We start from the raw sequence: 13,813 nt of genomic DNA on the forward strand, positions 1-13,813 counted from the left end.
ATTTTTGTCACATCCATCACAGCACAGAAGCTTTTTCTAAAATCAAGCGTAATACATATGTTTTCTTAAACCCAATGTGTGGTCCACAGTGGAATTATATATTGCAAGATGTGCAAAATGCAAGAATTACTAGCAAGGATAAGATCAACTAGTGAACAAGGTCAAGCAAAATATTTTGATTTAATTATCATTGGCAAACAGATCAATTATTTTAATACTTATACTGTATGTGAGGCAAATAATTTATCTGCAATAATGGATTTTGGTAATGGCTAAAGCTTTCAAAGCATTTTTGCAGGAACATTTTTCAGGTAGGTATAGAGTCTTTACAGTTGTTGAATTGCTTCAAAATATTGGCAAAAAAAACATTGATGGCTGTGTTTCATTTGTTTAGAAATTTCAGTGTTTATGTTTCATAAAACATGCTTGAAAAATCATATAGCCACAGAAGCCACCACATTGCTTTGAAAAAATGGACATCAATGAACATGCTAAGAGTATTATTAAATGCAGCTAAGCAACCCTTTTAACAAATGTGCATGCTCAGATTATTATTTGCATAAACCCATACATTGATAAGTAAATTGATCAAGCAATGAAAATTCAGAATACTATAAACTGAATAGATGATCTATTACACATCTACCTCATTTTTATCACTTTTGCATACTTCACATGATTTACAATCATTGCATTGCCATGGATATGAACATATAACTTGGTGAATTTCTTTAGGTAGTTCAAGGCACATGAAATGGACTGTAAATTACAAGAAAGTGTCCATTAACAAAAAAATGTGCTAAAAAAGCATAGTTTGATAAGCGTGGGAGGTTGAAAGGTTGTTTCTGGCATTCCAAAGCACTTAATTGCAAGTTTAAATTTCCTTTTTGCTCAGGCCAAATAATGTTGGTGCATTGATAGAGTTTGGCATACGCCAAAGATCTTTGGTGTGGAGTTACAAAATTGTAATATACAGGGTGTATAAAAAAATCAGACAATTGTTGAAATGTCCATAAACTTAAAATTTTGCATTTTGCAAAACTTGTGTTGATATAAGGTATTTTAAGGTCTCTTGAACACCTTAACACTGGAAATAATTGAATGAAAAATTTTGTATTGAAATGTAGGAAGAGTTATTTTCAAACACCACCTAAAACAAGTACGTATTGCGCACAAAAATGGACGACGGCTTCAATCTTAATTCATTATCATAGGCTGTAAGTTTGTGTAATGTTTCAGGAACTATCAAAGTTTTAGACAATTTGGTGTACATTAAATCCACCGTGCTGCCTCTCGAACTTGGACTTTCTTATTTTTAGCCTTCCCTACATAATTTTTGTAGCTCACAAATGATTGCACATATGATTAATGTAAATATCAATAATGGATGAAATTATTACTGCATGAAAGAAAGATTATTGCAGTTAGTTGTCTACAACTATCAGTTGTCGAAAAAAAAGTTATTGACAACAAACTGTTTTCCTGTGGAGGCTGTCAGTTAAAAACATGGCATACAATCTAAAAAGTGTCACCTTTCTTTGCAATAACAACTGCTTCTCAGACTTCAGTTGTACCATATTATCTAATGCTATGTTTAACAGTATTTGTTATAAACTTGGACAGCACACTGTGATATGTTGGTGAGTTAGTACACACCACACTGGTCACTGGGCACATATATAGGTGATTCGTTATAATGAGGTATGAAACAAAACCCTGACACTTACAAATGTCACTACAGGATGAGCAAGTCATTGTATTTTTCAAATCACTCTGTCCATGTAAAGTTATTGACTTTTCACAAATGTTGCAGACGCGATTCCTTGCCATGATTATTGATACACAGCAGTGACGGCACAGTTTTACTGCTTTTACACAGTATAACACCGAGTGAGTACAAACCAGTCAACTTCACTGGTAAAAACTGAAAAAATAAGGTAATAACGAAAATATCTTTGCCTAAATCACTCCTTAATTTAATTCTCGCGGCGATAATCGTTTATTTTTGCAATGAACAACCATCACACTTTAATTATTAAAAATATCAGCAAGCAATGCATATCGCACTCTAATCTGGCCGCCATGTTCTTTCACGGGTCGTGGAACTTCACATTTCTATCAAACAGTCCAATCAAGTACCTTGTTGTAAAAAAATCGATTGTGCTAACCAATCAAAAATGTTGGTGCAAACCCTTCTTTCGGTCTGGGACTGGAAACTACAATCAAGATAACACGGTGGTCGAATCATAAAGATATATTTATTTTATAAGTTTATTAAAATAGATTTTCATTCCAATGGTCCATATATTCTACACTATTGTCAGCAAATGTCATGTTTGTTAATCAAATTTCATTAAACCGAATTATCCGGAGAAAAGCTGCAGGGTTTCGGTAGAAAATTGTCAATGAATGTACTAAACTGCCTGTCTCCAGAAAAAATTGGAATTGAAAGTGATGGAGAAATGCAATGTCCAGGGAGAAGAAATTGATATACCAATTGATCTGATCGAAAATGTATGCTTAATTTTTTTCTGTAAAATTAAAACCTTAATGTTTTTTTTTTGAGGCTTATGAACTTTAATATTTCAGGCAAATCGAAACAAAGCCTTTCTTATGGTCAGTTAGGCAGGGACAGCGTGATCCAGCGTCCATTATTTATATAACTGCCAGTATAGTCTCGAATTGATGTTAACATTGGGACCTACCCACCCACGCTTGTTAACATCAAAGCTCACTTCCCTTGTGGTCGTTTGAGCACTAGCTCTGGCCAGCCACTATGCTTTGCGCATGTCTATACACGTAGACGGCTCTGTGTTGAACCACATGCGGTTGTTGAGAGCTAACATATGTGCATAAATACGATAGTCATCTCATGTATAGATGTACCAAGGTGCGTTGAATGCTGAAACATGTATGTACATGCATGTAAGTAAGTACTTTCAATAAAAAAATTTCACCTCAAGTTCAAATGATCAGATAAGCACTTCCAGCCATGTTCATTACTTTTAGCCTGAAATATTCTTACAAGTGATAAGCTTGGGTACTTGGAACTCTACTCTTATGCCTGATGACCAGAAACATTTGAAGGTCAGGACTTTATTTCTTCACTGCTTTTGCTATACTTTTTGTTTGATCCAACCTTTGCACAAATAGCTCTGATAAAATATAAATGCTAGTGCATGGTGGAAAACCAAAATATAGGGTATAAGTTAACATATTGCAAATTATAATGCACTTTTGAAAGTACATTTGTGCAAATTAAGAAACCAATTTATTAGCTGATCAATCAGGTCACCTCTACTATATAAAATGTTAATTAATTTATGTCAATATAAGTGTAAATTATGAGTGCCTAGGTGTGGGTGAGGGAAAGGAACAAATTTGCATTCTTAGGTTTGAATATGCCCGTCAAGGGTAAGTATGGTAAACATGGAGAACATTTTTGCCTATATTATTACCTGTGTTGCAACTCAAAATTTATTTTGGATAAATTTTGGATTTGGATATATATATATATATATATATATATATATATATATATATATATATAAATATATATATATATATATATATATATATATATATATAAATATAAAATATATATAACAAATGCTTTTTATCTGTTGTAGATTGAAGAGTGCTCAACACAATTTTTGTAGAGCGATATTTATTTATTTAATCTTAAAACAGTATTAGCTGCTACTTAAAGTTTCATGCTTCTTGCAATCACCAGGCAACTGTTCATACACGCGTAAAAATCATCATGTTGATACTTATCAATTATTGGACGAGGTCGAGCAAAATATCGTGATTTGTCGGTGGCGAGCAGATAAATTATTTGCCGATGCCGAAGGCAGAGGCAAATAATTGATCTGCGAGCCACCGACAAATCACGATATTTTGCGAGAACCGAGTTCAATAATTGTTTTATCATTCACCACTCAATTTTCAATTCATTCACCACTCAATTTTCAATTTTGAGTTCGTTTTATCGGACAGTTCGGCAAAGCGAGTCGCCATTGTTTATAAAATTGACATTAATGCGCATGCTCAGAGTATTATTTGCAGCTGAGTATTATTTGCACGCAGTTAACTGCAGGTAAATTAACCAATCAAAATTGAGAATACTATAAAGTGAATGATAAAAGTTGTTAAAAGCAGGAGTGAGCAATGTTGTGCTGCACCCTGTGAACAGTATTGTTAACAATGTTATTGAAGCTTGTTGAATCATCATTGTTGTCGCAACTTGTTACAACAACATTGCATCAACATTGATGATTCAACAAGCTTCAACAACATTGTTAACAATACTGTTCCCAGGGTGCAGCACAACATTGCTCACGCCTGATGTGACAACCTGATCAATTTTTGGCTGTGTAGTTCAGTTCAGTTTGGTGACGTTACTCACTAACGGTTTTTTAACGCACGAGCGTGTCCGTTGGTTTCGTACGCGCTCGTGAATTTTCCCGCGTGGAACTTTTCTGCATGGCGGCATTTCGCGAAAAGTTCTGATCTTCGATTAAGGCTTTTCTTTGCCTTTAAAAGGCACAACTTTTCCTCCGTACATAGCCTACAGTGTTTTCCGCCTGCCGAATAAGCTGGGGCACGCTTTAATATAGACCATTTTATTGTATAGTCCTTCCCAGCGTTCTTTAATTTCCATACATATTTGGAAAGTTCCGTCTCGTTCTCGTATTGTGGGTTGTTAAACGACTTCTTATGGTTCCCATACCTCTCTTTGAATCTGTTTGCCGTCATGCCGATGCACTCTTTCATGTCTTGACTGTCATTTGTTGTTATCACCGCCTTGTAAACAATGCTTTTCGTTTCGCACTTTTCTTTGGAGTGGACATTCGGTGGGCACTCTACATTTACACAATTTCTCGGAATTTTCCGCTGAATTTTCGGTTTTCGCAAGAACGCGTTTATTGTGTTTCGAGATAGATTTTTTGTGTTCAAATGTATTGTTTTCATGAAAGAATGCAATTGTAGTTAGTTTAGCATCATTTCGACGTATTTTCAACCCAATTTTTATATTTCACACAAGTGACCAAAATTAGGATTTTTCCTTTGGTCCCCCGTAGCCGATTAGGCTCAAATTTAGGCTATCTCGAAACACAATAAACGCGTTCTTGCGAAAACCGAAAATTCAGCGGAAAATTCCGAGAAATTGTGTAAATGTAGAGTGCCCACCGAATGTCCACTCCAAGGAAAGTGCGAAACGAAAAGCATTGTTTACAAGGCGGTGATAACAACAAATGACAGTCAAGACATGAAAGAGTGCATCCGCATGACGGCAAACAGATTCAAAGAGAGGTATGGGAACCATAAGAAGTCGTTTAACAACGAAAGGGAAGGACTATACAATAAAATGGTCTATATTAAAGCGTGCCCCAGCTTATTCGGCAGGCGGAAAACACTGTAGGCTATGTACGGAGGAAAAGTTGTGCCTTTTAAAGGCAAAGAAAAGCCTTAATCGAAGATCAGAACTTTTCGCGAAATGCCGCCATGCAGAAAAATTCCACGCGGGAAAATTCACGAGCGCGTACGAAACCAACGGACACGCGCGTGCGTTAAAAAACCGTTAGTGAGTAACGTCACCAAACTGAACTGAACTATGAACAGTTGCCTGATGATTGCAAGAAGCATGAAACTTTAAGTAGCAGCTAATACTGTTTTAAGATGAAATAAATAAATATATATATATATATATATATATATATATATATTATTTTATATATATATATATATGTGAGCTGGGAAAGGGACAAATTTGCATTCTTAGGTTTGAATATGCCCGTCAAGGGTGAGTATAGTAAACACGGAGAACATTTTGCCTATATTATCACCTGTGTTGCAAATGGAGCAAATCATGTTTAATATATATATATATATATATAATATAATTAATATATATATATTATATTATATATATATATATGTATATATATTATATATATATATTATTATATTATATATATATATATATATATATAGTAGGATATGACACTGAGTGGCGGCCTGCCATGGTAAGCAGAAAAATCTACTTGACCATGGCAGGATTTGAAGCCGCGGCCTTTGGTAGTTCTGTGTTGAACCACATGCGAAGGCCGCGGGTTCAAATCCTGCCCTGGTCAAGTAGATTTTTCTGCTTACCATGGCAGGCCGCCACTCGGTGTCATATCCTATTAAAAAAGTCCCTCCCTTTCCCGAGTACCATTTTTATTGTGTATATATATATATATATATATATATATATTTATATATATATATATATATATATATATATAACATCTTAAGATCACAGTCGTTCCCAACTTGGCCTTGTAGCTCAGACGGTAGAGCATCGTTCTAGAAATGCGAAGGTCGCGGGTTCGATTCCCACCGGGGTCAAGTAGAATTTTCTGCTTGCCCGGTTGGTTATACTTGTGTAGAAAGAACATATAAAAACACATATTACACATAACCCCACAAGTGAACACATGGCTCAATTAAGAGCAAAAGTACATATATATATATATACTATATATATATATATATATATATATTATATATATATATATATATATGCATATATATATATATATATATATATATATATATATATATATATATATATATATATATATATATATATATATATATGTACGTTTTTGCTCTCAATTGAGCCATGTGTTCACTTGTGGATATATATATGTAAGGTGTCTTTGTTCTTCTGCACAAGTATGACCAACCGGGCAAGCAGAAAATTCTACTTGACCGCGGTGGGAATCGAACCCGCGACCTTCGCATTTCTAGAACGATGCTCTACCGTCTGAGCTACAAGGCCAAGTTGGGAACGACTGTGATTTGGTTAAGTTGTTATTGACAATGCGGAGTTTCGTCCTTTTACATGTCGTTATGCAGTTACATCTGCAAATGTTGATATATTTGTACGTTTTTGCTCTCAATTGAGCCATGTGTTCACTTGTGGATATTTATGTAAGGTGTATTTGTTCTTCTGCACAAGTATGACCAACCGGGCAAGCAGAAAATTCTACTTGACCGCGGTGGGAATCGAACCCGCGACCTTCGCATTTCTAGAACGATGCTCTACCGTCTGAGCTACAAGGCCAGTTGGGAACGACTTGTGATTTGGTTAAGTTGTTATTGACAATGCGGAGTTTCGTCCTTTTACATGTCGTTATGCAGTTACATCTGCAAATGTTGATATATTTGTACGTTTTTGCTCTCAATTGAGCCATGTGTTCACTTGTGGATATTTATGTAAGGTGTATTTGTTCTTCTGCACAAGTATGACCAACCGGGCAAGCAGAAAATTCTACTTGACCGCGGTGGGAATCGAACCCGCGACCTTCGCATTTCTAGAACGATGCTCTACCGTCTGAGCTACAAGGCCAAGTTGGGAACGACTGTGATTTGGTTAAGTTGTTATTGACAATGCGGAGTTTCGTCCTTTTACATGTCGTTATGCAGTTACATCTGCAAATGTTGATATATTTGTACGTTTTTGCTCTCAATTGAGCCATGTGTTCACTTGTGGATATTTATGTAAGGTGTATTTGTTCTTCTGCACAAGTATGACCAACCGGGCAAGCAGAAAATTCTACTTGACCGCGGTGGGAATCGAACCCGCGACCTTCGCATTTCTAGAACGATGCTCTACCGTCTGAGCTACAAGGCCAAGCTGGGAACGACTGTGATTTGGTTAAGTTGTTATTGACAATGCGGAGTTTCGTCCTTTTACATGTCGTTATGCAGTTACATCTGCAAATGTTGATATATTTGTACGTTTTTGCTCTCAATTGAGCCCTGTGTTCACTTGTGGATATTTATGTAAGGTGTATTTGTTCTTCTGCACAAGTATGACCAACCGGGCAAGCAGAAAATTCTACTTGACCTCGGTGGGAATCGAACCCGCGACCTTCGCATTTCTAGAACGATGCTCTACCGTCTGAGCTACAAGGCCAAGTTGGGAACGACTGTGATCGACTGTATCACAGTCGTTCCCAACTTGGCCTTGTTGCTCAGACGGTAGAGCATCGTTCTAGAAATGCGAAGGTCGCGGGTTCGATTCCCACCGCGGTCAAGTAGAATTTTCTGCTTGCCCGGTTGGTCATACTTGTGCAGAAGAACAAATACACCTTATATATATATATATATATATATATTATATATATATATATATATATATATATATATATATATATATATATATATATATATATATATATATATATATATATATATATATATATATATATATATAATATATATATGTGTACTTTTGCTCTTAATTGAGCCATGTGTTAACTTGTGGGGTTATGTGTAATATGTGTTTTTGTGGGTAGCCGCTGCGCATGCGCGGCTAACCGCTATGTTAGCTGAAAAGTGTCCGCGTCCGTCTAAATGTCCACATCTTCGGAAATCGTCGGATAAGTGAACAGATCACGATTATGAACTATTAGTGTTTGTTGACATCTTCGGTGATTGTCGGATGACCGAAACGAACTAACATGGAAGCACACCACTCACTAACAGTTGCAATTGCACGATTTCTGGAATTCGGGAACATACTTATTGATTCAGTCGAAGTACTTTTGGCATGGGGGGACATATTTATTGATTCGTAAGTACTTTTGGCATGCTATTTATTATCCATATATAATTATATATGATTTCCAAAGGTAACACGGCATATAAAGTATTAAAACTTGCTTATATCGCCAATTTCATTTGTTGATTAATTTCAAATAGTTAAATTTGAAAACGTTTGGGCTAAACCATCATAGATTTTAGGCCTATGGAAATTTAAAATGGCTTTTGTATTGTAAAACAGAGCGGATATTGATACACCCTGCATATTTAATACCTTGTATATATTTAATGACTTGTACATACATGGAAATGTTAATATGCACACATTTGTATTTTTTGAATATGAAATATTTATATTCCATTTGCTTCAAAAAGATCAAAATATTAAATGCTAAATTATGCTTCCTGTAAACACTAAAATGCTAAATTATGCTTCCTGTAAACACTAAAATTGAGCATAGGAATTATGCTTAAATTCACAAATAGCATGTCGAAGCAGTGGAACAGGGATACATGTACAAACAGAACATATTGATTTATAACAAGATCTCAAGGTTTAGTTTCATTATAATATTTGGATGAAACTGGCAAAAGTTGTGCTTCAGTTTTGAATGAAACTGGCAAAAGTTATGCTTCAGTTTCATGAAAAATGTAACACATGGATCGAAAATGTGTCAGCACCCCTTAACTACTGGTGATGGAAGGAAATGGCTGAGATATCTAAAATGCAGGGGACTTGATAGATCAGGTTGTAAAGAAAAATCGTAATCGAAGACCAATACAGTCATTGCAAATGTCCCATTCCCAAAATTCCATGTTTAGACATATAATTAATATAAAAATTTTACTCAAGTTAGTTTAAACTCACAGACAATGTGTATATTGTAGAAACATATGTGTATGTAAACTACTGATAATATATTCAAATCAAGACCTAACATATAAATGTATAAGTTCAAAGTCATATAAGATTCTTTAATTAAATGATGTGAAATATATACCATTTTGTCAAATAACAAGTGTCAATTGTCACTAGGAAGCTTTAACATAATTTAACAGAAATTTATACTTTTTTTGTTTTAATTTTTTTTATGTAACTGTGCAGTTCCTATAAACATAACTTTTAGGATAGTTAAATGATTTTCTTCTGGATAGTGTCATAAACAATTTCCAGTTCATCAATGTCTGCTATCAATTGATTGATAAGCTTTTCTGGTTTCATTTGATCTAGCGAGTCATCTGTGGAACATCTAGCTAGGAGCTGATGCACAATGATGTTGAAGGCTGTCAAATTGAATTCGTACAGGAACAATAACATCCAATATGCTAGCTAATAAATAATCAAGGGGCATAAAAAAGAAGTACTTTGAAAATGTTAAAAATTTTTTTTTCTCCTTCCAAACTAAGCTTTATGTTATCAGACGATTTGTACCACCACTCTGGAACCTTACTCTCTTTTTTGTTCTGTCCACCTATTCTGTTTTTAAAAACCATGCATTTCCTATCTTTTGTAAATATGTTTTTATGTATGTTAATATTCTGTCGTTAAAAATGTATTTAAATTAATACAATAAAAAGATTAAATATATTGTGAAAAAAAATTGATTTCGTGAATTCGACTGGCTAACATATGGCATTAGAAAGTACAATTATAAACATTAGTTTATATTGACTCGCCACTATAGCAGCCTGTAGTTTGACATTGAATCAAACTTGAATTTTTTTGCCAAACCATAGCTTCATCGCAGCCAATGATTTGCAAATGTTTTAGAGGCTACCCACATGTACGCATTGCGTACCTATTTTTATATGTTCTTTCTACACAACTATAACCAACCGGGCAAGCAGAAAATTCTACTTGACCCCGGTGGGAATCAAACCCGCGACCTTCGCATTTCCAGAACGATGCTCTACGCTATGTAGCTCAGACGGTAGAGCATCGTTCTGGAAATGCGAAGGTCGCGGGTTCGATTCCACCGGGGTCAAGTCGATCAAGTGCTTTAGCGGATGTACTTGTGATGATTTCAGCTTCCGGGTATCTTGAATATTTATTAATTAATGCGATGATATACTGCTCGGTGGGAAGCGGGCCGTAAAAGCGGGCAGGAGCTAGCAAAGGCTGGGGTGGATCGGTTGGAACGTCAACTTGGCATGCATGGAAGCAGGTGTCAATCTCCTCTTTTACCGCTTTATCAATGTTAGGGAACCAGGCATACTGACGTAACAAGTCCGTGATGGCCGCTGTGGGCAAGTTTTACTATCATTGATTGTATGGTTGATGGTATTATATGAGCTACGTGTTCCTCGGAAGATTACGCCATTTGTATGGTCTACTGTTATTTCATCTTTGATGTTGATGAATGGTTTTACATGACTGTTGCCCCAGTTATACCGTACTCAACTGCTTCTCGTACTGCAGTAAGACTCGGATCCTTAATTTGCCGTATGTTCCTTGAAAACTTGTACTGGAATTGTGGTTTGCGCTACATTAGTCCAGATGAAGTTTACGTATTCCTCAGCGGCATATGGTAAAAGGCGGACTGGACTGGACTTGTGAAACACGGACTGGACTAAATTAGTAAAACACGGACTGGACTAAATTAGTAAAACGCGGACTGGACTAAATTAGTAAAACACGGACTGGACTAAATTAGTAAAACACGGACTTCCAACGAGAGACGTTCACCGTAAGCTTAATGCAATGTTCACTTGTATAAGTTTGAGCGCTCTGCATTGTGACTTCACTATACAATTCCAACAATGTGTAACCGTACGTCCTGTGCCCCAAGTGCAGGAGTCACCATTGCACTCTGGTGATAGCCGGGAGGGCACATTGTTTTATACACATGACTAACACATCTGAAACTGACGAACACGGTATAATTCGGTTAGGAAATAAACTCGCCCAGTGCGTAATACTTCTCAAATATTTTACGCTAATCTTAATTGTTTTACTGCCTCGCCTTTACTATCTAAAGTATAAAAGGGCTTGTAAATTTAGTAATAATATATAGTCTCGCTAAACACTCTCAAGAGTGACATCTCTGTAGAACGGTATCAACGGATTTCTGTAAGGAATAAAATAATATCAAAAGATATTAGCGTCCTGACTCCTGACTCCAGAGTATTTCACAGCAACCGCCGGCTCAATTCAACTCCAAGTCTACTAAATACTTGTGCTAAAAATACATAAGAAATAGAATATTAGGTTTTATAAGTTGGTAAGGAAATGTCCAAACAATCTACAATCATTGGATTTTTTAAGAAGTCAGCTGAAGATTTAGTTGCAAAAAACGAGAAAGTACCAGAACAAGCACAACCCCAACCGGAAAATGTAGGTGAACATAGCGAACGCGTCGAAACCAACAAAATTTACGAAGCTGTAGGTCCATCGACAACGGCTGATGTGATTGACAAGCAAACGATTTGGACGGATAAAATGTGGCACGAAAAACAACAACTCTACCCATGGTTACAGTGTAAGAATGGAAAACTTGGGTGCAGTCTCTGTATTTTCGCAAAAGATCTTGGTCCGCACAGAACACAAGCGTGACATATTACGGGAATTCGCAAGAAGCTAGGTTAACTTCCCTCCGTATTCCCTTCCTTCCCTCATATAGACGTCATGAATACTGAATGGTTAGATACAACAAAGCGTTTTTCGTACGAGCTATTATATAGCAAAGAATGATCGACCGTTAAACGATATCGAAGGGTTAGTTGACTTGCAAATTCATAATGGCTCGATATGGGGACTGGGCTGCATTCACGATCTTCTGCAACTGCTATAATGAACCATATTGCATATGAGATGCGTTCCACGATTTGCAAGACTATCAAAGAAAATAAAGGGAAAGTGTCCATTCTGATCGAAGAGTCCACTACTGTGTCTGGTATTTCAACACTGATAATTTACTTAAAACTCAACTCGAAAGGTCAGGAGAAGCACAATTCTTGTTTCTGGACTTGGTAGAGTTGACAAATGGTCAGAGTACAAAAGAGGTTCATACGGCACTACTTGTTTGTTTAAAACGGCATGGTTTGACATGGATTACTTGCAAGAACATTTTGTTACATTTACAACAGACGGAGCTAGTGTCTTGACTGGAAAGAAGTCGGGAGTCATGGAGCTACTTATGAATGATTTCCAAATCTCATCACCTGGCACTGTTTGAATCATCGCCCAGAACTTGCGGTTGACGATGCGATTTCAGAATTGACGAGAATAAACCATTAATTTTAAGATTTTGTTGAAAGACTGTATTCAATTTACAGCCAATCGCCCAAAATGTGCCCGAACTACGAGAAGTTGCTAAAAGTCTAGATGTCCAGCTTCTAAAGATCGGTAAGGTACTGAGTACGAGATGGGTTGCGAGTAGTCACAGGACGGTTTTGGCAGTTTGAAGCAACTACGAAGCACTCTGCAAACACTTCAAAGACAAAGCAGCTGAAAAAGGAAAGAATTCAACAATGCACGAGGGGTTAAACAAGCGAATCCAGTCGGAGGAATTGAGCTTTCTGAGCTCCCCGAGGCCATGCACACCGTTCAATGAACATCGTCAAAGCCGACAGATGTATCAAGCGGTCAATGAGAAGCATCGAAACATTGAAGCGCAGGACTGGAACAAAGTTGATGATAGCCAAGGATGCTGTCAAGGAAGGAAAATTTGGCACTGTACCACTAGTTTCCAATCGTAGACATGTCAATATTGATGCTAATGCATTAATAGACAAATTGCTAGATGCAATGAAAGATCGTCTCTTTGCCACATGTGCCTCTGGAACTGTTCGCGAAAGTGCTGCCCATCAAAAGCTTCTTGATCAGATTTGCGTTCTCTACCCAACTTATTAGCCACAGGATCTTGATCTAAATTATGGTGAGGAAGAGGCCTTCCAAGAAGTTCATCAGTGCCTGCATTCCAAGACTATGTTGATAGTCAAGGGAGACGAGTACCTGACGATCTCCAGCCTCTATTGAGATCTTGCTCCTGTATCCCGGTCTCATCGGCCGAATGCGAACGTGGGTTTAGTCAAATGAACTTGGTTTGTACGTCAGTAAGAAATCGCCTACTTGTTGAGCGAATGTCGAATTAATGTTTATTAAACTTGTTAGTCCTCCGATTAATGCTTGGAATCCAGATAAATATACTAAATACTGGTTGTGAAAATCATTCGGCCAATGATGAAAGAGTAAGAAAGCAAAAGTAAGAGGAAG

The 13,813-nt window shown here is 36.6% G+C and overlaps 1 long non-coding RNA gene and 2 other non-coding genes across 3 annotated transcripts; 1 reads left to right on the plus strand and 2 right to left on the minus strand.

Annotated features, from left to right (window-relative positions):
• Nucleotides 1–4: 4 nt before the first annotated feature.
• On the minus strand, nt 5–1,922 carry LOC114536160. Its single transcript, XR_003688403.1, has 3 exons — nt 1,728–1,922; nt 647–759; nt 5–36 (listed from the first exon to the last, which is right to left on the minus strand). It is a non-coding gene; the product is annotated as an uncharacterized LOC114536160 (long non-coding RNA).
• A 4,398-nt stretch (nt 1,923–6,320) lies between these two features.
• Nucleotides 6,321–6,393, plus strand: Trnas-aga. Its single transcript has one exon. It is a non-coding gene; the product is annotated as a tRNA-Ser (tRNA).
• A 1,503-nt stretch (nt 6,394–7,896) lies between these two features.
• Nucleotides 7,897–7,969, minus strand: Trnas-aga. Its single transcript has one exon. It is a non-coding gene; the product is annotated as a tRNA-Ser (tRNA).
• Between the last annotated feature and the right edge of the window lie 5,844 nt (nt 7,970–13,813).

The sequence above is a fragment of the Dendronephthya gigantea genome, unplaced genomic scaffold (genome assembly GCF_004324835.1).
Source record: "Dendronephthya gigantea isolate DGI-Jeju-01 unplaced genomic scaffold, DenGig_1.0 000131F, whole genome shotgun sequence".
Taxonomy (NCBI): domain Eukaryota; kingdom Metazoa; phylum Cnidaria; class Anthozoa; order Malacalcyonacea; family Nephtheidae; genus Dendronephthya; species Dendronephthya gigantea.